General features: G+C 34.3%; 1 pseudogene; it reads right to left on the bottom strand.

Annotated features, from left to right (window-relative positions):
- Positions 1–4,105: 4,105 nt before the first annotated feature.
- On the bottom strand, positions 4,106–16,138 carry LOC113866605 (annotated as a pseudogene).
- Positions 16,139–26,244: the final 10,106 nt, after the last annotated feature.

Below are 26,244 nucleotides of genomic sequence, written 5' to 3'. Positions count from 1 at the left end.
GGTGCAAATAAAGTCGCCTCTCCAGTCTCATACCAGCACAAGAGAGTTCTACACTTCCTCCCATACAAAGCCTTAAACGGCGTCATTCCAATACTAGCATGGAAACCGTTGTTGTACGTGAACTCTACCAACGATAGGCACTCTTCCCAAGTTCTCTGCGAATCAATCACACAAGCCCTTAGCAAGTCCTCCAGCAATTGAATAGTCCTCTTGGTCTGACTGTCAGTCTAAGGGTGGTAAGCTGAGGCCCTCTATAGGCTCTCCTAAAACCTCGAGCTAAACCTCGAATTTCTGTTAAATACCACACTAGTCGGCATTCCATGCAGTATGACTATGTCCCTCACATACAAGTCTGCCAACCTCTCTAATTTATACTTCATGTTGATCGGGAGAAAGTGTGCAGCCTTGGTCAATCGGTCCACTACCACCCAAATAGCATCATGGTTGTTCTTGGTCCTTGGCAACCTAGAAACAAAGTACATGGAAATGTTGTCCCACTTCCACTCAAGGATCTCCAAAGGTTGCAACAGTCCATATAGACGCTAGTGCTCCACTTTCGTCTTCTGACAAGTTAGGCATCTTGCTATATATTCGGCAACATCCTTCTTCATCCCGTTTCACCAAAAGTTCTTATAGAGATTCTGATACATCTTGGTTGCACTAGGATGAAAACTTATTTTGCTCTTATGTGCCTCCTCAAGTACCATCTGCTTCAACTCATCCACTTGGGGAATGCATACACGGTCTTGAAACTTGATCACCCTATTTTTATCACAATAGAACTCCAAGTTCTTTCCTCACTCTTCTACCTCATCATGTCTTGCATGAAGGCATCTCCCTGGTCAACATCTTGGAAGTATACCAAGAAGTCATTGTGGATCATCATCGTTCCAAGATACAAACTCCTTGGCCTTACTTCCATAGCCAAGTTCATGTCCCAAAACTCCTTAATCAGCTCCATCTCCTTCATCATAGCTGCCACGTGTAATGACTTTCTGCTCAAAGCGTCGACTACTACATTTGCCTTGCTAGGATGGTAAGACAATGTAAAGTCATAGTCCTTGACGAATTCCATCTACCTCCTTTGCAGCATGTTCAGCTCCTTCTGGTCAAATAAGTACTTTAAGCTCTTGTGATCACTGAACACCTCTTGCTCGATAAAGGTAGTGCTTCCATACCTTAAGAGCAAAAATCACCGCAGCTAACTCCAAATCATATGTCAGGTAGTTGACTTCATATGAGCGCAATTGCTTTGAGACATGGGCAACTACTCTCCCATCTTGCATCAGAACACACCCAAGTCCATGCCCAGACGCATCACAGTATACATTAAACTTCACCTTCAGCTCTAGGATACTATCTTCATATGCTCTGCTCCACTTGAACTCTTTCCCCTTGATGGTCAGCTTCGTCAAGGGCAAAGCTATTTTAGAAAATTCTTCGATGAATTTCCTATAATAGTCTGCTAGTCGTAGAAAATTGCGAATCTCTGTCATATTCGTCAGTCTCGGCCATCAGGCTACTGCTTCTACCTTTGCAAGATCCACCATGATTCTATCCTTCGACACTACGTGCCCCAAAAACTGATTTGTGACAACCAGAACTCGCACTTTGAGAATTTGGCATACAACTGTCTTTCCCTCAAAATCTGCTGAACAATCCTTAAGTGCTCGACTTGCTCTTCCTGAGTCTTCGAATAAATCAGGATGTCATCAATGAACACCACCACAAACTTATTCAAAAACTCATGGAAGATTATGTTCATGTAGTCCATGAACACTGCAAGCGCATTGGTCACTCCAAATGGCATCACCAAGTACTCATAGTGACCATAATGCGTCTTGAAGGCCGTCTTTGGTACATCTTTATCCTTCACCCTGATCTGATGGTACATCAGTCTCAAGTTAATCTTCGAAAATACTGCATTTCCTCTCAGTTGGTCTATCAACTCATCAATTCTGGTAAGTGGATATTTGTTCTTTATTGTCACCTTATTCAGTTGTTTGTAGTCTACACACATCTTCATACTCCCATCTTTCTTTTTCACCAAGAGCGCTGGTGCTCCCCATGGTGATACACACGATCTCACAAACTGCTTTTGCAATAGATCCTCCACTTGTTTTTTGACCTCTGCCAACTCTACCGGTGACATTCTATAAGGTGTCACAGAAATCGGGCATGCTCTCGGAGATGAGGTCAATGGTGAATTCTATCTCTCTCTCTCTGATGGTAACTTTGTAACATCTTTAGAAAAAACTTCCAAAAAGTCCTTCACCACCGGGATGTACTCTGGTTCCATTTCACTTTCAACCTCTAGTGAGAACATGACCATAAAGACCTTAGCATTTACCATGTTCTCTCATGCACCTTGACTTAAAAGCTTAGGGATTCTCGATGTTAGCGCAACAAAAGTAAGGTCTTCTCTCTGTAGTCCAGTAGCACATAGTTGGTAGCTAGCCAATCCATTCCCAAGATCACATCCAATTGGGCAAGAGGCAAACAAATCAAGTCCACCTCAAATTTCCTACCATGCACCACTATCGAACACCCTAGACACATCCACAATGTCATGATTGACTTACTCGTAAAGTTAATCACCACAACATTGCATGGCAATTCAGTCACGTGCAAACTCAAACACGTCAAACAATACATAAAAACAAAAGAGTGTATAGCACCCGAGTCAAACAAGACATTCAATAACTTGCCCTTAATTTTACATTTATCTCTCTCTCTCTGATGGTAACTTTGTAACATCTTTAGAAAAAACTTCCAAAAAGTCCTTCACCACTGCGATGTACTCCGGTTCCACTTCACTTTCAACCTCTAGTGAGAACATGACCATAAAGACCTTAGCATTTACCGTGTTCTCCCATGCACCTTGACTTAAAAGCTTAGGGATTCCCGATGTCAGCGCAACAAAAATAAGGTCTTCTTTCTGTAGTCCAGTAGCACATAGTTGGTAGCTAGCCAATCCATTCCCAAGATCACATCCAATTGGGAAAGAGGCAAACAAATCAAGTCCACCTCAAATTTTCTACCATGCACCACTATCGAACACCCTAGACACATCCACAATGTCATGACTGACTTACTCGTAAAGTTAATCACCACAACATTGCATGGCAATTCAGTCAAGTGCAAACTTAAACACATCAAACAATCCATAGAAACAAAAGAGTGTATAGCACCCGAGTCAAACAAGACATTCAATAACCTGCCCTTAATTATACATTTACCTCAGATCAGCTCCTCGAACTATGAAGCCTCTACTCCGCTTATAGCAAAGACTCTCCCAAGAATACTCAACCTCGTTCTTTCTCTCGACTCAGGCCTCTGAGCTGTACTCGTACTGCCACTCTTCTTAGCAGTCCAGTATACATTAGTAGTGTGCCCCAACTTTCTGTAGTTGCCACAATTGGTCTGTGGCTGTAAGCAGTCCCTCAACATGTGTAGTCCTCCACACTTGAAGAATTTAATTGGCCCTCTGAAGAAATCAGAACCAAAACCACTACCACTACCACTACTCCTCTCCTGAAATGAAGTCCTTTTGGACTGAGAATGGCTGGAGCTCGAGTATGGCCCCTTTGAAAACCTAGGGGATCTTCTGTCTTGTCTCATTGGACCACTCCCCATGGTGTCTATAGTCTTGCCCTTAGAATTTACTTCAAAGATTCTACACTTGTTCACCAGAGTGGACAAGTCTGTCAGCTTAAATACATTGACTGCAGCTCAAATTTCTAGCCTCAGCCTATGCTCAAACTGAGCACACAAGTCCTCCTCTATCCTCATGCTGGTAGTGAGGCCAATACTTTATCAGCTCTTGAAACTTTGCCGCATACTCTCCCACAATCATGTTCCCTTGCTTCAAATCAAGGAACTCTTGGACCTTCTGCTTCTTTAAGTCCCGAGGAAAATAGTTTCCCAAGAAGCTCGCCTTGAATGCCTCCCACTGGATATAGCCATCCTCTTGTGGCAAAGTTTGACTGGCAAACCTCGACCAGTCCTTTGCCTTCCCATATAGCATGTATGTGGTGTAGGTTACCTTGTGCTCTTCCCTGCACCCCATGGCAAGGAAGATCTTCTCTATGTCTGCCATCCACCTCTAGGCTCCTTTAGGGTCAAACTTTCCCTTGAACTTTAGAGGCTTATGCCTAGTGAAGGCAGATAGTCCTCGATATTCAACTGGTTTTGCATCTTGGGCCTCCAAAACTTGGGTCATTTGCTCTAGGAGGTCATTGGTGACTCCAGCTCGTCTACCTCTACCAGTCATTTCTAATATAATCTAACAAATAATTCAATAAACAACATTCCTCCACGTCAGATCAAGAATAATATTTATAATTCAGGAAACCAAACACATATCAACACACAGCATGGATGCTTCAGCCCCAATACCCCAGTCCAGTTTGGATGAATTGCTCTGATACCAAAATTGTAACATCTTAATTTTATTTTCTAAAATAAATCAATTTTACAATAAAATAGGAATAATAAAATTTTCATTCAAATAATTTCCAATTCATATTTTCATTAAATTATTTTAAAATAAGGATGGATTACAAATTTTGAATCAAATCATTGCTACAGGGCTAATTTAAATACATCATAGTTTCCAAAAAAAAAACTTTCTAATTCCTATAATAGTTTCATCTATCCCTTTAGTGAGCCCTGTGCTGATCATCTTGGTTACTTGAAAAATAAATGTAAGGGTGAGTACTCTACACTATCACAAAAAAAAAAGCATAGAGACTCACCTTGCGTGTTTCCACACATTTCCAACATAATTCAAATAATTCGTCAAACCATATAAATTCATAGTTTTTCAAACAAAACACATGTGTTTGCACATCAAGTCATACACAGGTATGCCCACCGCACCTTCAACCATTTTCACACACACGTGCGCTCACTGCACGTTAGCCACGCTCACTGTGGTACTGTGATCACAGTTTTCTGATGCCCTCAACCTCAGGGACTTACTCAGTTTCACACCATGGATGGTCACTAGATAGCCCTCGCTCCACAGATATAATGTGTGCGGTACTGGATCTTCCAAGCAAAAATGTTAGTCAGAGGCTGAGTCAAAAGGAGAGTGTATGGCCCATGGTGCACCCACGCTCACTGTTGGTGTCATCACCACCCTCTTTTCCCCAAGGTATTTCTACTGCCCTCATCTTCCGCACCCTCAGTGTATTGCTAAACCATTCATAATTTTTCAACATATTCAAACACAATCATCATGCCATTCACATGTATTTTCAATCATTTCACATTACTCATTATCAACCAATGGCATGTCCACACATTTTCAACCACATTGTAACCAACCATTTCACCACACATCATACTCAATATCAATCATATTGTATTCCACACAAAGTTTTCATTAAAATCCAATCACAATCAAACCATTTCATCACACACACTATTCAACATCAACCACATTATATTCCATACAATCTTTCTAACTCAATCTCACTACATCAACTCATTTTCATTAAATCACACATCTTCCCACATTCTAATCATTCACATTCCAACACTTAGCCATACAAACGAATTCTAAGCAAAAAGGCATAAGGTAGAGTCCCCTTTACCTTGAATTGAAGACCCACAACACAAATCAATGGTAGAATAGCTCCCTACACAAATTTTCATCCTAAACTCATGGAAAACTCCATGAGAAATTGAGAAAATGAAAGAAAGGGACGAAAATCGAAACCCTAACCCATAAAACTTACCTCCAAACATGATTTCAACCTTTAATCTAGCTCGCAAACGAATTTGAAGACAGTTTAATTAGTGAAAATGAGTTAGGGATCAAGAGGATTGAGAGAGGGATGAAGAGAAAGAGTGGGAACGTATTTCTCGAACCCTAAACCCCTCAAATACCCTATGAGTCACAACACTCTCGCTATAGCGAGGCACTTTCACTACAGCGAGACATTTCTCGTTACAGTAAGACCTTTCCTCACTACAGCGAAAGTATTAGAGGATTTTGCAGCTAGTTTTCTATATAATCTCGCTACAGCGAGATTGCGCTCAGTAAACACCCATTCTCTGTTGCCCTCTCGTTGTAGTGAGAAGTTTCTCGTTACAGCGAGAACGCAACAGATGTAGTCCTCTCACCTAGGACCTTGTCGCTACAGCGAGAATCTATTCGCTACCGTGAGAACACCCCTACAGTACACACTTTGCCTATATATACATCCACCTGTATTTACAACATATACACATACATTCACATCATTATATACATCAAATACATATTCAAATAGCAACCCACATATTCATATTAATAATCAAATAATCTACAAAACTCGGGACGTTACATGCTGTATAGAGGGGGACAGTGAGGTATAAATGTAGTTGGTGATGCAGATTGTGAAACTCGTTATAATAGAGGGAAGGAGGCACATGCCTAGGGTTGGATACCATGATAAATTGCTCACGCCCTTCAACCTGGAAGGTTTGCACTACAACTAGTGTGGATGTGAAAGAGGGAATGGTTGATGGAAGAGTGTTGTCACGAGCAAAATGCTGAGTAACACCTTTCTTACCTTTATCTACCATAATTTAATCAAACCTAATACAAACACACAATTAATTTTGACTCTAACTAATTTTACATCTAAATTTTAGTAAAACCAGTTTTAAATTAGTTCCTTTTAACAAAAATAAGTTTTAAATTCAGTTAATTTTGGTTAAAAGTTGTTTAAAATATGATTTTTATTTTACCAAAATTAGTTGTAAATATAATTTTTTTTAACTAAAATCAATACTTATAACTTTTTCTTTTTGAAAAGTTAAATACATTTTTAAATAAAAATATTTGAGTTCCTAATAAGTTTTTAAAGAATTTGAGAGAAAATCTATATTGCAAGGGAAACACAGATTAAAAATTTTAGTTATATAAAATTGAACTACATTAAATTAAACTTAATTACGAAACTTTCCTTTCGAATAATCCTAATATAACTTGTTTTAAACACGTACTGAGAAAAGAAAAACTAAAATTGTATTCCTATGTTATATTTAGATATTTGAGAAAGTATCGTGATAGAAATAAAAGAAAAACCAAAATTGTATTCCTGTGTTTAAGATTGTTTCTAGTTCAAAATGGGTTCAGTAAAAGAATTTGGAACTTTCAAAAGCTTCTAGTTCTATTTTTAAAATTACAGTTAAAAGCTTTCACACTGCCCAGCAACTTTCACTTTAATCAAGGGATTTGACTAAAATTTATAAACAATTAAATAAAAACAAAATGTCACGATATTAATAGTTATCAAGAAGAGGTTCCTAAACCCCTCAATTCACGAGGGTACCGGAAAAATCTCTTTTAAATATTTAGTTTTTTTCAATATGGTTTGAACATGATAATAAATTATAGCTTTTTTTATTAAATCAATATATATACAGATATTTAAAATTACAAATCATGTGACATTTATAAAATGAATACGTAATCATTAATTTTTTTAAATATGATTTAGATGTAGTTGGAATTTAAGCTAACAAAATCAGTTATATCTCATAGAAAAATGACATCTCTCTCTCTCTCTCTCTCTCTTTCTCATATATATATATATATATATGTTCTTCCTTATGTTTTGTTGCATGTACTCAGTTCTCTGCAAACCAAGAATTGGACCTGAATGATAAATGCAGCATACAATTCTTATTCGATAAAAAGTGTACACAATTTTTTGAACAAAAAAAAAAAAGAATTTACACAATCTTAAAAGCTACAGAAAACTGGTGTGCGAGAAAAAAAGCTGAGATTCTTAAGATATAGGAAACCTGAGCTCATCGATTCATTGTATTTGTAATCACTCATCCATTTTATTTGTAAACACTGTTAGACACCAATGAAATGACAAAGAAATGATCTCTGAAGCATGCTTGTGCTTAAACTACATCGCATGCCCTTAAACCACCAACGACATAACAAAGTTAGAAAATGTACTACTTAGACTTATAGGCTAATTAGTAACATGTTTAGTTCAGTTTAAATATAGAAAAATAATTGATTAACTTTTATAAGATTTATAAAAAATTAAAAAACAAATACCAATTTTTTAAATAAACTGAAACAAACATGAACACGTGCCAAACTATTCCATAAATTAGTTAATGGGTATTTTTTGGCAATTTTTAAAGAGAAATAAGTTATTGAGTTGTGTTAAAATTAATTATAGCCAAAATACCAATTTTGAATTTTTTTTGTCATTATTTACCTCTCAGAAAGAAATTAATTTGATTACTTGGATAAATTTGAGCGCATGTACTTGTTTCATGAGCACTCACAGAACCTTCATCATGGTCCATTGCATGCCCCACACACACCTTTATAAACTCTCTTTTTTCACCCGAGATTGTTGCAATCAGAATGAAGAATAAAAAAAACTCAATAGTAGGAAGCATGCTTTATTAATATTTTCAAGATAATTATTATTATCCCTAAAATTGTAAACAAATTCTAAAGAAATTCCTAGCAAATACTAAAATCTAGTGCTTCCTAAATTCATTGCTTGTTATTTCGCAAACTGCTTCAACTGCAAGTCTATTCTGTGGGACTTTGCACCCAGTAGGTCCAAGCACGTTCTTATTAACATGAATAAGACATCTCTGCCTGCCAACACATCGCTGCAAAACATAAAAATATAAAAAATTAGGTACATTTTTTTTCCCAACACTTTACGATGGAAATTAAAATAAAGTGATCTATGAAAAAAAAATGTAAATTACCCTTTTCACAACATATAAAGCTTCATCAGATTCACAATGTCCTTTTTTAAAGGATCCACATTCACCCTCCGGCACACCAAAGCTAGCAAATTTAATTTCAGATATGACTTGGTTCTCATCGCATGCTAGTTCCAATTCATGTCCTTCATAGGCATTTCCACATGCTTTTCCAACAGTTGAAGTCGCAAATTTAACTTCATAGGGTTGACCTCCTAACTCTTCAAACAACACCAACGTGTTTATATCATCTTCACGAAGAAATGAGCGTGGGATATGGTACCTACATAGAAAGAAAGTAACAAAAATTACTAGTACACATGTCATTCATACACAATATTTCTTCAATGATCATTTCAAATTATTCATGTTACCATCTTTGAGTTGGCCTTCCACACTTTGTCAAGCATTTGTTTGAGGTATATGCTCCACGGTAATCACACGTTGAACTACAACCATTCTCCTCTGCCAGATAACTGGGCCAATACCTACCAATATTGTTTCCATTTACCCAAGCTTGACCTTTTCCTAACCCTTTCAAATCTACCACAACAGGTCGGATTCCTATGGGACTCTTGAAAGTAGTCTACAAGAAAAAAAAATTGAAATGTTAAATAAAATGTATAATATGTTAATATCTCCCTTTATTTTAATATATGATACGATTTCATGACATGAGCGAAAGCTACTTTATTTATAATGTATCCGTAGAATGACAAACAACAGACTATATATTATACGAACTTGAAAACAATTCGTTTTGTTCATCACTCAACTACTAAAACAAGTGCAATATTACCATGAAAATGATCTAAGCATTTGACAGAGATGGTAATTATACCTTGTACCAAACAAATACTCTATCTGTTGGAAGACGAGTTGTGGACCATTCTCTGGTGTTACTAGGGGAGTAATTCTTCACCTTCTCACCGTGTATTCCCACCTTATAATTCCACACATTTTTGGTGATATCCTTGACGATCTCATCAGTGTTATTCTTTTGTGCGACCAATTGAACAGGACCACAAACACCAACTGGCACATCATCAAAGTGGGCACCATAGTTCTATTTGAATGGAGGGGAATGTTAGTTCCATAACAAGAATCAATATTGACACAATTAATGTATTTATGATGTCAGTAGTCGTTGCTCACAGGTAAACCGACGGTGCTACTAAGTAGAGTTATTTCATTTTTCCCAAGCTTCAATTTGATCTTTGCCTCATAAGTGAACTGGTATTTTCCATATCGAGCATATTGGGAACCTGTGAGGGGGAACAATGATAAAAGAAGAATATAAAATTACAATTTAGAAATAGGGTTTATATAAAAAGATAAAATGGAAAGTAGGGTTAAAATTTTTCCAGTATAAACTTACCAACATGTTCTCCATTAACAAATAAAAGAAGTACATGCCCGTTGGTTTTCACTCTTAGCTTAACATCTTTGTTCCAAATAGGGTCACTTTTGCTAATGTCAACACTGAGGATAATTTTTTCATACAAGTCAGTGACCAATAAGTAATATACATTGCTTAATACAAAATTTTTAGGTAACAAAGAAATTATTACCTGGTGATGTACCATAAGTAGTCACTAGTATCATTTGTGACAACCTTTTGATCCAAAAGGTGAGGAGAAGTCATAGAAACAGAACCAAGGATTGTGCCATTTTTCATTTGAATGAAAGGCTCATACATCCATTGCCACTTCAATGTGTGTGATTCTTCTTTCTTATTTTTTTCGTCCTTCATGACCATTATGGATGTTTGAGCATTGACCTAATTTCATATTATTTAATTAGTTAGTATTAATCATACAAACTCCAATTAGTTAGCTACTTGACTTAATTACTCATGTAACACCAAAAAAGAATTATTATTCAACAATTAATTGTGATGGTGATTCTCACCTTTGCAGTGTTGTAAACTTCTGTATTACAATCTGGAAGGATAGACACAGACCATGCAGGAACAATGTATTGGTTGTTTTGAAAGTTAATTGTAGCATCATTTGTCGAATTTGCATTTCCAAGAAAGCAAACTGATTTTCCAGCATAACTATAAACTGTGGCCTAAAAACAATCAATATTTGGAGGTCAATTAGAATGAAATGATTAAAATAGCAAGAAATATAACATATAATTTAAAACTATAAATCTAAATAACTTGCTAGATGAAATTAAAAACTTACTGTCATCATATTTCCATATTCAACGTTGTTGGAGGAACCTAGAGTCAAGACTTTTTCCATTGATTTTAGGAGCTCATGAAGTCTTTTTAGATGTCCCCACTTAGGTTGATTTAAATTACCTACATTAAAAAATTATTTCATTGCCATATCAATTAAAAATGTGACATAAAAAATATCATAATATTTGGAAATATGATAAATATTATATTTTTACAAAATGGGAAGACCTTGGATAATAATTTTTAAACCTATGATTTACCATATTCATCCAAAGGAGCATCATAGTCATATGAAGTGGTGATGTATGGGCCTCCTGAAGTTCGTCCAAAATTGGTACCTCCATGGTACTATTGTGAGAAAAGCAGAAAGTAAAATTTTAACAAAAAAAGATAATTTATAATTAAAATACAAAAGCAAGTCAATTTATCTAGTTAACTACCATATAGTAGTTTTGGAATGTGCCACCATATTGGAAAAATCGTGCAACAGCAAAAGCAACATCCGCAGCAGTTCTATGTGGGTTTGGTCCTCCCCAATTCTTGTACCTAGTTGAAAGTGTCGCATTATTTTAATGATTATTTTGCAATTAAGAAAAACAACAGAAAAATGAATTGAAAATCTATTGAAATTTGAAAATGAAGAACAAACCAGCCAGTCCAATTCTCGGTCCACATCTTCGGTTTGTTCTTGCTGTTAGGATAAAATTGGTCACAGTACCACCCATTACACGTGTTAATCTAATTTAAGGCAGCCAAGAAAATAAATAAATTAGTAATTATTTTATAAATAAAAAAATTCAAAAATTAATTTAACAAATCTAATTTGTATTACCAAGGGATCAGGAGCATCATTCTGTTGACACATGACCCAAGGAACACCAATTTGGTAAGATTCAGCCAGTTGAGCACACCATTGGACATATTGTTTACCACCTTCACCATATGATTGCATCACATTTCCATATTCATTTTCAATCTATTTCAGTGCAGAGAGTCAGTATATATACACACAACATAAGATAAATGTTATAATTAATAAGGATAAATAATTATTAGGGAACTGCTACAAATTAAAACTAAACCTGAGCAAGAATAATGGGTCCTCCTTGTGATGCAAAGAGCTTCTCACTGCTCATCTTGTCAACTATCAAAGTCGTGAAATTTTTCATCTCAGCCTGCAAAAATAAAACATTTCACTTTTGATTACATGTGTGTCATACAAAATATATGATATTTTAATTTTAGTTTTTGTATTTTTTTATTTTATATTTTAACATTTTATTTATTTTGATCCCTAAAACATATAAGGAAGCATAGTTAATTACCTCGAAAACAGCATTGTTGGTCCTAAATTCGATGTTTGGAATGTTGTGCAACCACACCGGAAAACCCCTGAAAGATTACAAGAGAGTAAATAGATCAAATTAGCTAAGCAAAGATATGATTTAGGTAACCATGAAAAACTTGTTTTAATATTCAGTAAGCAAAAGTGTTAGCATTTAAAATTTCTTACCCATAGTTCCATTCTGCACACACGTATGGACCAATTCGAAGCATGGCATAAAGCCCTTGATTCTGAATCGTTCTAATAAATCTCACGAGATCTAGATTTCCAGAAAAGTCATACTGAAAATACAAAGAAGAACAAAAGATTAAAAATAGTGTCAAAAACGAAATTTATATGATGAACTATAAGATTTAGCTAGAATATATATAAAACCTGGCGACGTTGAGGCTCGTGAGCATTCCAGAAAACATATGTTTCAATAACATTAAGTCCACCTTTTTTTGCTTTCTCAATCAAAGATGGCCACATCTGTCACAAAAAAATAGATCAAAGTTAATATAATCATTTATGGTTTTATACAAATTGTAATAATGAGACATAAATCAATGGTTAACAACAGAGTTTTCAAAGCTGAAAAAAATAATGTGAAAGTAAGAATAATTAAATGGATTTATACAAATCATGAAACAGCTATTAAACAGAAAAGATAACGTGAAAAAATATGATGATACTTACTTCAGCGGTGCTACGAGTATAATGAATTGAACCAGATATTAAAACTCTTCTTTTACCATCTATTGTAATCGCCCTTCCATCGTAAGAAACATTAGCAGCTTCAACAAATGTGCTAATAAAAGTCAAACACAGCAAGAAAACAGTGATTCTAACCATTTTTTCCATCACTGTCACAAAAGTAATGAGTGATATAACGTTGGGTTATTTATAATGGAGAACGTAGACCAGGCTCTGAAGCTGAACTCCGAGTTTTTCGATTTAGGTTAACGTTCAGTTTTTAGTCAATCTTATCCAATTATTTATTAATTATCTAATATTTTGAATTTTATTTATCTTTAACAGACTATCCGATAAATTTAAATTTTAAATTGAATATTTCACAAATGAAGAAACTGAATAAATAAATAATCTGTTAACATTACTTTACCAAACCTATTAAATTAAATTTTAAAAAAACTATGTTAACAGTATTTTACTGTTTAAGATTTAGGTTTAGCTAAAACATTTCTCTATTAGTTGATCCATATGTTAGACTGTATTATTAATAATTATATTGTTTACACTTCTTCTAAAATATAAAAATATTAAAAATTTCAAATAGCTATACAATATACTTTTTAATTATAAAAGAATTTTTTTATTTTGAAAATTATCATTGAAGAACGAAATTAATTAATTCATAAATACATAGTTGGGATTTAGCAGGAACTTAATAAAAAGAAGGAGTTAAAGAGAAACAGTCCAAAACAAAAATTGTATGAGATATGGAATGCATGGATTAAAATAGTCTAGATAGAATAAGAATAAAATAAACGTACAAGTTCAAAGTAAACGGGTAATTTTCTCTTACATTACATGGATATTGTTATATTAAATTAATATTTTTAAACAAATAATTCAAAATATATTATATAATCATTTTTTAATTTTAAAATACAGTAAATATTATAATTATTATTAATAATAAATATTTATTATGTTAAGGAAAATAAAAAATATACAAAAAATTCAAAATTAAAATTGATGTTGGATTAAAAAGAAAATAAATATATAATTTTAAAAAATTATTTGGCATAACAGAAAAACTAGTTCCTATGTAGTCTTGGAATCCTTTTACAACAACTTTTGTTAAAAAGTATTTTTAAGATCTCTGTTATTCAATCATCTGTTTTCATACAATATATACAAAATTTAATAAATTATTTTAAAATATTAATATTTTTAGAATAGAATTTATAACATTGAAAAAGTCAAATCATACTTCAACAAAACAATATTTTTATCCAAATTTTCCATCATCACGTCGAGTGGATTTAGAATTAACGAGTTGTGAGTGATATAATCAACAGGATTTATTTATCACATTGAAAATTTAAGCTGCTTTTTCGGATTAGGATAGTCTTCGGCAATCTCATCGTTAATTTTATGTATTTATTAGTGATCTAATATTTTAAATCTCATTCATAGTTATTTTATCTATAATAAATTATTGTGTAAATATAAATTTAAAACTGAATGTTTCACGTAAAAGAAATCGAATACATAAACTAATCATATGCAGTCAATACTCTAATAAACTTTGATATTCTGTAATAAATAAAAGTTTATCGCTGTAATTTTATTATGTATATAGCTTTTTCATTAAAGTGTTTAGTGTTTCTATTAATAATGCTTTATCAAATTTATTAAATTAAATTTAGACAGATAAACGTGATTTAAATAATTAATTTATATCTATTATATGTAATATGTCTATAATATATACACGGGGATTTGGATAAAAAAAATCTTTGGAAAAATCTTTTTTTGGAGATGTTTTGGTGCCGAAAAATTAGAGTGAGGTGAATTAGGGATCTCGAGGAGTGTTGAGATCGAAGGAGAAGGAGGAGGTGCTAGGAAAGAGCAATTTGCATTGTATTACAAAATGAGAGTGAGAGGGTGTGAGACGGGGGTGGAGGTCAGTAGGTAGACGTTTATCCCTAAACCTTAAACCCTAAACCCTAAACCCTAAATACTACCAACATTTTTTTTTACAAATTTTTTAGACAATTATGGAGTGTCAACGCTATGGGAGATATTTTGGAGGTATGGGAAAGTTGAGGATGTATTTATTCTAAAGAAATAGGACAAGGATGGACGCAGATTCAGGTTTGTGCAGTTTGCAGAGGTCGGTGATGTCCATGACATGGCAAAGAGACCGAGTTTCATAACGATAGGCAACATGCGGATGATAGTATATGAGTCTAGACACTACTAGAAAACTCGAAAATATAGACGAATTTACAACCAAATTTTTTCACTATTACAGACAAATTTTAGCATTACAGATGGATTTATAGACGGTTATAGTCCATCTGTAATATGCGCGTCGGTAAATAATTACAGATGAAAAAATCTGTCTGTATTATAGATAGAAAAATCCATCCGTAAATTGCCACATGAAAAGTCAGTTAAAAAGGGCAATATTTACAGACGGAAAAATTTGTCTGTAACTCCCGCTCCAAATTTCCCTCCCTTTTTCAAATTACAGACAGAAAAATTAATCTATAATTCCTGTCTATATTGTTTCGCGCCAAATAGTAGGCAAACTACAGACAGATATTACAGACAAATTTTTCAGAAATTTGTTTTTAAAAAAAAAAATGCAAATTCGTCTGTATTACAGACGGATAAAAATCTGTCTGTAATATCCGTCTGTAATCAGCGCTTTCTAGTAGTGAGATATAGCAGAGCTGGCGATAAACAAGAAATTCGAGATAAACTCAGGATGTTGTGCATGCAAAGGTGTCGAAACCATTGACCAGCGTTGGGATCAAGTGGGAAGGGAGAGATAGTGATAGTGGGAGAAGCTATACATATATGATGAAGGGAAAGGGTCCTGTTAGAGGGTCAAACAAGAATGCGGTGTGGGTATGTAAAAAAAAAACAGTGGTATCACAACAAGTTCCATGTTGATCAGGGTACAGTTGAGAGGTGCTGCAAGGCGGTGATGGGAAGGTTACGCGACCAGAAGAGTTCAATAATGTGGCTGACTTTCTTTTACGTGAATCCATACTGAATATCAAAGCCATTACCATGAGTGACGATATGGTTTTGCTGGAATTGGAGGGTTCAGAGGATCTGGGAGAGGTTATAGCTAGGTATAAAGATGACTTATCTAAGCTATTTTATACCATTGATTGGTGGCATCCTTGTATGGTGGCTGTTAATAGGAAAATGTGGGTTCATTTGTACAGCGTGCCATATCATGGCTAGTCAGAGGCATTCTTTCCGAAGATGGTGTAACATCCCTAAATTCGGTCCACTTTCATAAATCGTCTATTGCTAGCTAGTGCCTCTTTTCTTATTCTCTTTTACCCTAATTTGATTTTTGTTGTGAATTAAGTTTTTTTTTTTGTTTAGTTATCAACTTTTTTTCTTTCCCTTGTTTGTGGCTCTTGCTTGTATTTTTGTTTATACATTGGCTAGATTTTGTGTAATGGTGTAATAATACTTTATGTGCTCTTCCTCTTTTATATATGTATTTAAGTTTTCACAGTCATGTAGAGAATTTTTTTTAGAAACCCTAGGAAAGCAAGACAAACCTTAGGTTGATTTTTTTTTTTTCTGACTCATGAAATGTGTGGACCCTACATTTATTATTATTCTTTTTCTTAATCTATTTTTATTGTTAATATTATTATTATTCCCATTTAAGAGAGAAGTGTACACGTGTGACTCTTGCCCTTCCCCTAACATTTATTCATGTTCTCTCTGCTATTAATATCCACTCAAGCTTAGTCATAATGGGTTAAAGCCTTTTCGTTTCTCCATTGCCCAAGCACAGCAGGAGCCTAACCATTTATTTTGGGCAATAATTACTCTTTCATGGTATATTCCACGTGAAGAAGCCCAAAAGACAATTTTACAATGACCTTATGCCTTCTTAATTGTTGTAGCCAAAATTGCATTAATGTTAGAGAGAGAGAGAGAAAGAAAGATCAGCCTTAATGGCCCAAATTAAAGCCTTTATTATTTATATTTAATGTAGACTTTTCATGTTCCTAGACTCCTATCTATGACTAGCCATTTCACCATAAATCATCACCAATTACGTGGCAATTTATTGAAAACTTGTCTAATAATTATGTCTTAATTATACCTAACAAAAAACCCTTTAATTTTGCTATTTAATTCATCATTAAATTCTATCTATTTTGCCTCCTACTTGCATTCAAACTTTCAGAAGAATATGAAGGGACATATAATTATTCCCCTCTTGAAATGATTCAAAACCATCGGCTTGGATTAAATGAGCATCCTAATCAACGCCAATCCACCACTTGAAATTATCTCCTAAGATAATTGTTTCTAGAAACTTGCATCTCGCATTAATTCCTTCCTTCCCACTTTCTCCAATTACTTTGCATTTATTTCCCATCATGATGACGTTGTGCGTGTAAGATGCACAAAGGGAGGCACAACTTTTCAAGAAAAAATCAAGAGCAAGAGAAAGGTTATGCCTATTCAAGTACATAGTGGATGGAGAGAGAGAACGAGTGTATAACCTAACCTCTCGTGTATGGTACCCTAACTATAACACTCATTGAAATGAAAAGACACGACTTGCACCTTATACCTCCTCTCACGCACATGACTTACGCTTATCATATATAAACCCTCTTCACCCTCATTTGTTCTCTTTTTTTTTTTTTTTTGAAAACACATCTTCACTACCGTGACCTACTAAGGAGATCAAAGTAGCATGAAGAAACTCTCTTGCACCCCACACTTTCACCTTCCTTGCAACGCTTACACCGCTACCAAGGGACTACACCGTGGATGCTTCACTGTAGACGACAAAGGCAACCTTCTGACTTCCTTATCATTCTCACTTCCAACATATAATTGTGTACATGTGAGTGTGTGTTTGAACATATAATTGTTAGGTGTTACATGCGCCTTTTTCTCTTTATTCTCACCTTTGATCTTTATCAGAAGTTCACTGCTAATGGTTTTTCTTTCATCCCTCAACGATTTTACTTGAATGATACCTTTAACATGACGTCTTATGACTTGTATGAATGTAATTATGGTTGAAATGTGTTTGCATGTTGCTGATTACTCGTTATTTTCACGATTCTTCAGTAATCTTACTTTTCGATTTAGTATAATAAGTGATCTTGAGATAATATGTTGCTACATGTTACTTTCCAATGAAATCCACTTGTTTTCCTTTTTAGTTTACATCCTTCACTCTATTTTGTGTTAATATTTCTATGAAACTTACCTAATTTCTTCTCTGTTTATACTTTAAAGGACAAAAACACGAGTTTTGACCAACAAATGTAGGTAATGTTAATTAGGTTAAGTTTACAATGAGTTTTATTATGAAAAATCTTTTGGGTAAAAAGGGGATTAGCATCTTTTAATGGCGTTAGGATAACTGGATAAAAATCAAAGGAATAACCTATTTTCTTTCAAACTTTTACTTTTATCGAGAACAAATAACCTGTTTCTTTAAAACTCAATTTTACTATTGACCTTGAATTTCAAATAATTTGTTCTACACTTTAATCCTGACTTTTATTGATTGTTGGTTTAAAAATCAAAGGCATGTGGAGTTAAACTTGGAGTTGTCCCCTGTAGATATTTTTAATAATACTAGTCAAAATACGTACCTTTCGTTTAGAAATTTCATATAAAGTTATTACATTTATTTCCATTTTTTTCTTTTTTTTTTTTTAATTGTGTACGCTCATGACTATTCGTTCTGAATATGTTTTTAATATGTTTGGTAGAAAGATATGAAATATGTGATGTTTTTGCCTTATCATGGTTAATGGAATCATTTTATGCTTCCCATTTGCTCAGATTTTGATTGTTGTATTACAAGTGGCTGCATTACCTTAAAATGTGATGATGATTACGAAGCATGATATTTTGTTTGAAACCTGAATGTATGATTCAAGAATGACAATGTTGGATGGTGACAAATATCAAGTGCGGATGTTTTCATGTAATTGTTCATATGCATCATGCATGGAGGTGAAAAGGAGAGTCAAGGTCACAGCTTGGGAATGTGGAGTGTTCAGGTTCAAGGGAAGAACCTTGGGGGTAGTGAGGGGGGTCGCCCTAATGGCACAGAGTAGCTCATTGTGGCTGGGACACGTTGCCAGCGAATCTTCACTAATTTTGATGTGAACAGGCATTGCCGAGGATCATGGTAGACTCATTTCTGAGGAATAAAGATCAATTGAATGGAAGGATTTCCTTGTATATATATTGGTGTGCTTGTAGGGAATAAGGGTCTCCAGTCACCTTGACTGGAGGGACGTTAGGAATCCAAGGGAGTAAAGATTACATGAGCGGCATGCATTTCATTTGATGATTTTGCTTGACTTTACTGCTAATTACAATCTGATTGTGTGAGATTTTGATGTGAATTCTTGGAATGAATGTTTCTTTGTAACTCTTATCTTGTTTTTATTTTCGTATTTGACAGTTGGTAAATTCTCATGTTGGACTCACCTTTTCTATTGTGTTCCTTTTTGTTTTGTATTCTCTTGTGTGTTTTGCATGATTGTGTGACAGATGGATCCACAACGGGAGATGATATGAGAATAGGATTTTGGAGGGAAGGAGGGATGGACGAACAACCCAACAATGCGTCGTCTTGCATACCAAGGATGATAACCCTGAATTTGGGACCCATTGTTGACGATGGCTAGAAACCTTATTAGAGCGATTGTTTTTTGTTGACATATCTGTACCTCTACCATATGAGGGATGCATTATTATCCACCCACTTCCTAATTCTCTAGCATCACCAAACCAAATACTACCCTGTGAGTCTTCTAAAAACCTCGACAAAGGTAAAGCCCCTATGAGTTTTAAACCTCTAACTACTTCTTGCCTTGACTCTACTTCCAAACCTGAGTGGAAGAACATGGAGTTGTTGAGTCCTCCATTTGGCCTATACCCCACGGTTCCTTGAGAGTTCCTGTACCTTCTTCTGATAAAGCTAGACCTTATATGCGATGCCCTTCACCACCATTTCCACTTGTTTCCCGTTACCGCCACCCACCATCGAATGGATCGACAGTGATCTTGATGATTGCCACCTTCTCCTTGTCCTTAACCGATGGATGACTTGCCTGTTTCTGGTGGAATGGAATCCAACCCTAGCGAAGATTCTCTTCCTTTGGAATTTTATGTATAGATTAGTTTATACAGTTATGGGTTGACACTGCTGATATAAAATATTTTAGGTTTACATTATAGTTTTATTTTAATTAATAAACACTTTTCATATGCTTTATTTTTTTATAGTTTTTACCATTTTCTACTTATTTGAATAAATTGGGCCTATTACAAATAAATGTTTTAATTTCGTATTTTCAGTTATTCTTACCTCTAACTACTATTTTGACCATAACTTTTTCTACATATCTTTTTTGGCTGATTCTAGTTGCATTGGATTCTACACATCTTGGGCTTCAAAATGCATATATGGATAGTTGGATTTGGGGTTTTTTTTTTAATTTCTTATGATTTTTAGAAGCTGAGGCGGATTTACTGAATATTTTTTGTGGAATTGTATTTGGACCATTGTTATTTAATAATTGTATTTAAGCTCTTAGATATTATTGAGGCCTGAATTGTGGCCACTTAATTTACTCTAATCACAATATATAAATAGACTAATAAGGTTCTGAATTAGAGGAAGGGGATGTGATCAGACACTTTGAGATTTTGAGACTTAGCCGAAATAGGAATCTTTGTTTTTACTTTCTCTCAAACTCTCTTGTTCTTTTCTCATTCTTGCGTGGGGTAAGCATTTTGATAGAATGCTAAACCTCTCGTTCAATCCGTGGAATCCAAATGCTATAATTCTGACTTGAGTTCTACGCTAAATTGTTTCGAGTTTGTTCTCTTTTTTCTCTAATCTCCAAATTGTATATTGCAATCGTGATTGACTTTTCTGCTGTTGAATTCAAATTAGAACTCGATTGATGCTCTGATTTGATAATTAAGGCGGATTAGGTTAAATGATTATTTGATTTAATTTGTAACTCTATTCAATTAGGTTATTTGATTGAATTAATAATTGAATTGAGTGATTGTTCAAATGCAGATTTAAATCTTTAGATATTATGATAGCTGGAGTTACATGCAATTGATATTCTGTGGATTGATGTTTCTTAATTCATTTTTACTCACTTTAATTCTATCCGTAATTTAATTTAATTAATTTACAATTTTCAAAACCCCAAAAACCCTATTTGTATTCTTTAAAACAAAACCTAAAATTAAATTTGACTGAAAATGTGTCTTCATGAATCAACCTAAATTTGGCTCGCTACTACAAAACCTTTAGAAAACTTAGTTGTTTTGCTAGCGACTCAACATCATCTATCAAATTGGGGTCGTTGCCGGGGAGACGTCAGTTTTGATTCGTTTTAGGGTTTAGTATTGCATTTTCAATTTCTAATTCATAATTTTTATTTTCGTCTTTGTTTTATTTCTGTCTCTATTGCTGCAATTTGATATTCTTATTTGCTTATTTTATAGAGTGTGTTTAATTTCAATTTTTGTCAGTTTGTTTTTGTTTTGTTAAATTTTGCTATTTTAGTGCATTTTGAATTTTAGATTTTTAAATATTGGATTAACAACGTATTATTGTAAAATTGCGTGATTTGTAGAGATTCAGCATAAATTTTGCAGAGATGAAGAGCAATGAATAAGGATTCCTCATATTTAGTTTAGATTAGATTTAAAAAATATATTCAAAATTTAAATTATTTTTAAATTTGAATTTTAAATTATAGTTAAGATTTGATTAGATTAGATCTAGTTTATTTTGGTTTTAAAGATAGGATTAGTTTTTCTTAGATATATTAGTTGTAAATTTAAATTTTGAAAAAAAAAATGTATGTAACTAATTTGTTAATTTAAATTTAAATTTTGAATTTTTTATTAATTTTTTTTGAAAAAATAATAAATATTTTAAAAAATTAAATTAAAATAATTTCAATTTCTAATTATTTTATTTTCTTTTTATCGCACTTTCTATAGTAATTTATTTGTTTAATTTTTATTTTATTTTTTCCGTTGCACATTCTCATTATTGATTTGTATAAGGTTTGTTGTTTCCTTACACACCACTAATCATGCATAACATAAGCGAGGCCCTATACTCGGGTCTGAGTAAACTTTAGGTTTAGAGAAGTTGCGTAATGATAGCAATTTGGATGTACATCTTGTTTGTCTATCATGAGAACTTCAGCTAGAGCTTATTTTATTTATATAAATCCCTACATCTAATAGACTACCTACTGATTAAGGATGACTTTATGGAATATATTTTAGCTCTAGTGACATTTTATCTTTTAGGCTTACAAACTACCCAAGGTAAGAATGCATGTCGTAAATCATTAAGTTAGAAGAATTCTAGGAACCGTGATAGAACACTGTGAGAGCATATTCTTTTATTATCTCGCTACAATTTATTTATTTATTATTATATTGTGAGTTGTGGAAAGTATTGATATTATTCATTTTACACGCAATGCTGCTCAAAATCACAAATTCCATCGTTAGAACATTTTCTAAATTTATTTTTATTTTTATTTTATTTTTAGTATTTTTTATTTAAATTTTTATTTTATTTTTGATTTAGGAAAAAAAAATCACGAAAAAATTAAAATAGAAAATAGTGTATTTGAGTTAACTTTGACCGATCTACTTCTTGGTGCATGACTAGAACTAATTCTGAGCAATTGCATTTTGATATCATGGCTAATAATCAACATGAAAGAACTCTTAAGGAATTGACTGCACCAGATGTTTCCTACCAACCTTTCAACATCCAGTATCTTGATGTAGATGCTTCCTTTGAGCTAAAATCTGGTATAATCCATTTGTTGCCTAAGTTTAATGGTAGTGCAAGTGAGGATCCTCATAAGCATATGAAGGAGTTTCACATTCTCCTTGGATGCTGTAGCGAAAAATTGATTATACTACCTACAGCTTGGGTCTCTCATTTGCTGGACAGACATGAAGAGGATGCCCTGGAGAAGTTCTTCACTACTTCCAAAGCAAACAAAATCAGAAAAGAGATAAGTGGTATAAGACAGTTCAGCCAAGAAAGGCTCTATGAGTACTGGGAGAGATTCAAGAAGCTATGCACAACCTGTCCACACCATCAGATTAGTGACCAGCTGCTTATTCAATACTTTTATGAAGGCTTTGCTCTGATGGAGAGGAGTATGCTTGATGCAATAAGCGGTGGAGCTCTCATGGACAAGACACCATTTGCAACTAGAGCACTAATTGACAACATGGCTGAGAACTCCCAACAATTTAATACAAGAGCCATGACACTAGTGAGAGAGGTGCATAATGTGCATCAACCAAACCAGATGGCAGCAGATTTTAGTAGACTTGAGAGGAGAATTAAGGAGCTCATTAGTTTTGTGAGACAGCTAGCTGTTGTGCAACAAATTGCTTCGTAAGAAGGGATGATTAGAGAATGTCATATTTGTTCCTCCATAGAGTACACCTCAGATTGTTGTCTTTTACTGTATGAGGGTAGCCAACAAGCTTTTATCCATGGAGTTTTTGGTGGAAGATAAGACCAATATAGAAGTTTGAATTTCCAGCTACCTCAGAAACAACAACAGTCGTACAGGTTTCAGTACCAATCTCATAATCCTGCCTTCAATGATCATCCAAATATGAGATATGGTGCCTCTGAGCAGCAATAATGTAACACCTAGTATTTTTAAGTGTTAATTAAAGAATTATGTGATATAAAGTGTGATTGGAATATATTTAGATGGCGTTTAGAAATTAAAAAAGAAAGAAAGAAAAAAAGTGAACAGTAAGTCGATCATGAATAGTGATTTCAGCATGAACAATAAGACTGTGTGAACAGTGATTCTAGCGATAAACAGTAAGGCAGTGTGAACAGTACTCCAATTTTTTTTTCAAATTTTTTGCCTATAAATAGGGAGTCTTGCATGAAATCTTCATTCTTCACACTTCTCAAAGGTTCTAGTGAGACCCAAAGCTATGTACTACCGTTGTCTCCGTATTGCATTGGGTCGTCCGGCGACTATTTACATGGATGTGTAAGACCTCAGAAATAGAGGCATCAGATAACTGTGGTTACAGGGCGCGGTAAGCGCAAATAAAAGAAAGAGAAACTGTGAATCTATGGAATATAATATGTGTTTATGTGTTGTGTAACGCCCTGAATTTTGTAAAAATATTTTAATTACTATACATATATATATATAGGGTTTTCCATGTATTTTTGTATGATTGATTATGCGATGATGATGTATATTGAATGATGGTATGAATGCATGAGATGGATAAATGCATATACGTGAGATGAATATGGATACGTATAAATGTGTTTGTATATGATTGGATTGGGTTGGATAGATTGGACCGAAAAACAGGTAAAAGGTGTAATACTGGGGCATTCTCGCTATAGCGAGAGATGTCTCGCTGTAGCGAGAGGTCCTCGCTGTAGCGACATATTAGGTTGCATTTTTGGATGCAGTCTCGCTGCAGCAAGACGATCTCGCCATAGCGAGATTCTGCAGAAACCAGGGTGTAATTTCCCCTGAGTTTTTCGCTGTAGCAACAAGGGCTTCGTTGGAACAAGAATGTTTCGCTATAGCAAGCGTGTCGCAATCTGAGGGATATTTGAAGGGTTTAGAGTTCGGGAAATTCATTTCCCATCCCTCCCTTTGAAACCATTTTTGATTCTCTCCACTCCCAACCTGTTCTTATTAATTAAATAGCCTCCAAAGCATTTAGAAGCTAGATTGAAGGTTGAAATCAAGTTTGGGGGTGCTTGGAGGTAAGTTTGTGAGTTAAGGTTTTCAGTTTCTAGTTCCTCTTTCTTGTATTCTTGGTTTCTCATGGGGATTTCCATGTTTTAGGAATGAAAATCCGTGCTGGGAGCTATTCTATCGTTGATTTCGTGGTGGATCTCCATTCTAAGGTAAGGGGGAGTAAATCATAAACGCTGACCTCTCTTGGGTAGTGTAAAAAAGAGGAGTCCTTAACTACTTTGATGATTATCCAAAAGTATATTGTAATAAAGGCTCTAAATGAAATGGTTCTCGAGGAATGTTAGGATTTTACTAAGTAGACATTGTTAGAGGTAGTGGGAAATATACCAATTGATACTTTCGGTATGATGGATTATTCTAAACCTTAGGATAGACGACTCTATTGTTATTATTGAGAAACGTGAATGATAGATGGTACGACTGGATTGAGTCTGGAGGTGTCCGACCTTTGGCACATTGTATTTATTGTATTATGTGTGACTGGTGTGATGATTTTCTGTGTTGGATGAATATTTAATGATGATTGTGGTGTGTTGGCATTGGTTGAACTAGGTGGTAATGAAGAGTATCAGAGTATTGTGAAAATTAAGATTGATTAATGATGTATGTATGCTGTTTAATGGTTGAAGTATGTCAAATGAGTGGACCTATGATATAATGCAAGTGTTTAATTATTCTTAAGTAAAGAGAAGGTTTTCTGTGTGATGTGTAATGTAATAACAGTGCCACAGTGAGCATGGCTAAGTGCAGTGAGTGCACATATGAATAAATTTAATGAAATGCTAGATAAAAGTGATTATAATACGAGAGTCAGAATAGATAAATGGATGTGATTGCAATACAGGTATTATGGTACAACCTAAAAGGGTGTACTCATAATATATGTATTGTAATGCAGGAAGTTATTGGATCAAGACTCACATATTATGACACGTTGCTCTATAAAAAAGTGTGGAAAAGAATGAGAAATATGGTGGTGAGTTTAGATAGCTACAGCGATACAACTGGGGTATAGAATCAGGAGAAGATTTGGGAAATCTTAGGGAAATGAGGGTGGTGAATGCTAGTGTGGATAGTGCACAACGATTTGCTAAAAATAAAAGCGTTCACAGGCCACACACTCATTTCCTGACGAGACTCTTGACTATGCCTTTGCTAAAAAGGGCTGGATCGGCACACGTGTATCCGTGTTGCTACGGCTAACCGACAACTATCTAAACTGTGAAGTCCTTGAGGGATCCCAGGGGCATTGAATGTGAAAATGAAAAGAATGTGAAAGTGTGATGTGTATGAATTGGTATAGAAATTGTGCAGTTATAATATATGCATTGTAACATGTAGGTTGGTATTGTTATGATATATGTGTTGTAATACATCGACGGGTGCGATTAGGACACATATGTTGTGACATATTGATTGACATGGTATAA

This window comes from Abrus precatorius, unplaced genomic scaffold, assembly GCF_003935025.1.
Source record: "Abrus precatorius isolate BTA unplaced genomic scaffold, Abrus_2018 Scaffold5, whole genome shotgun sequence".
In the NCBI taxonomy this organism is placed as follows: domain Eukaryota; kingdom Viridiplantae; phylum Streptophyta; class Magnoliopsida; order Fabales; family Fabaceae; genus Abrus; species Abrus precatorius.
This window is presented reverse-complemented; position numbering and strand designations above follow the sequence as displayed.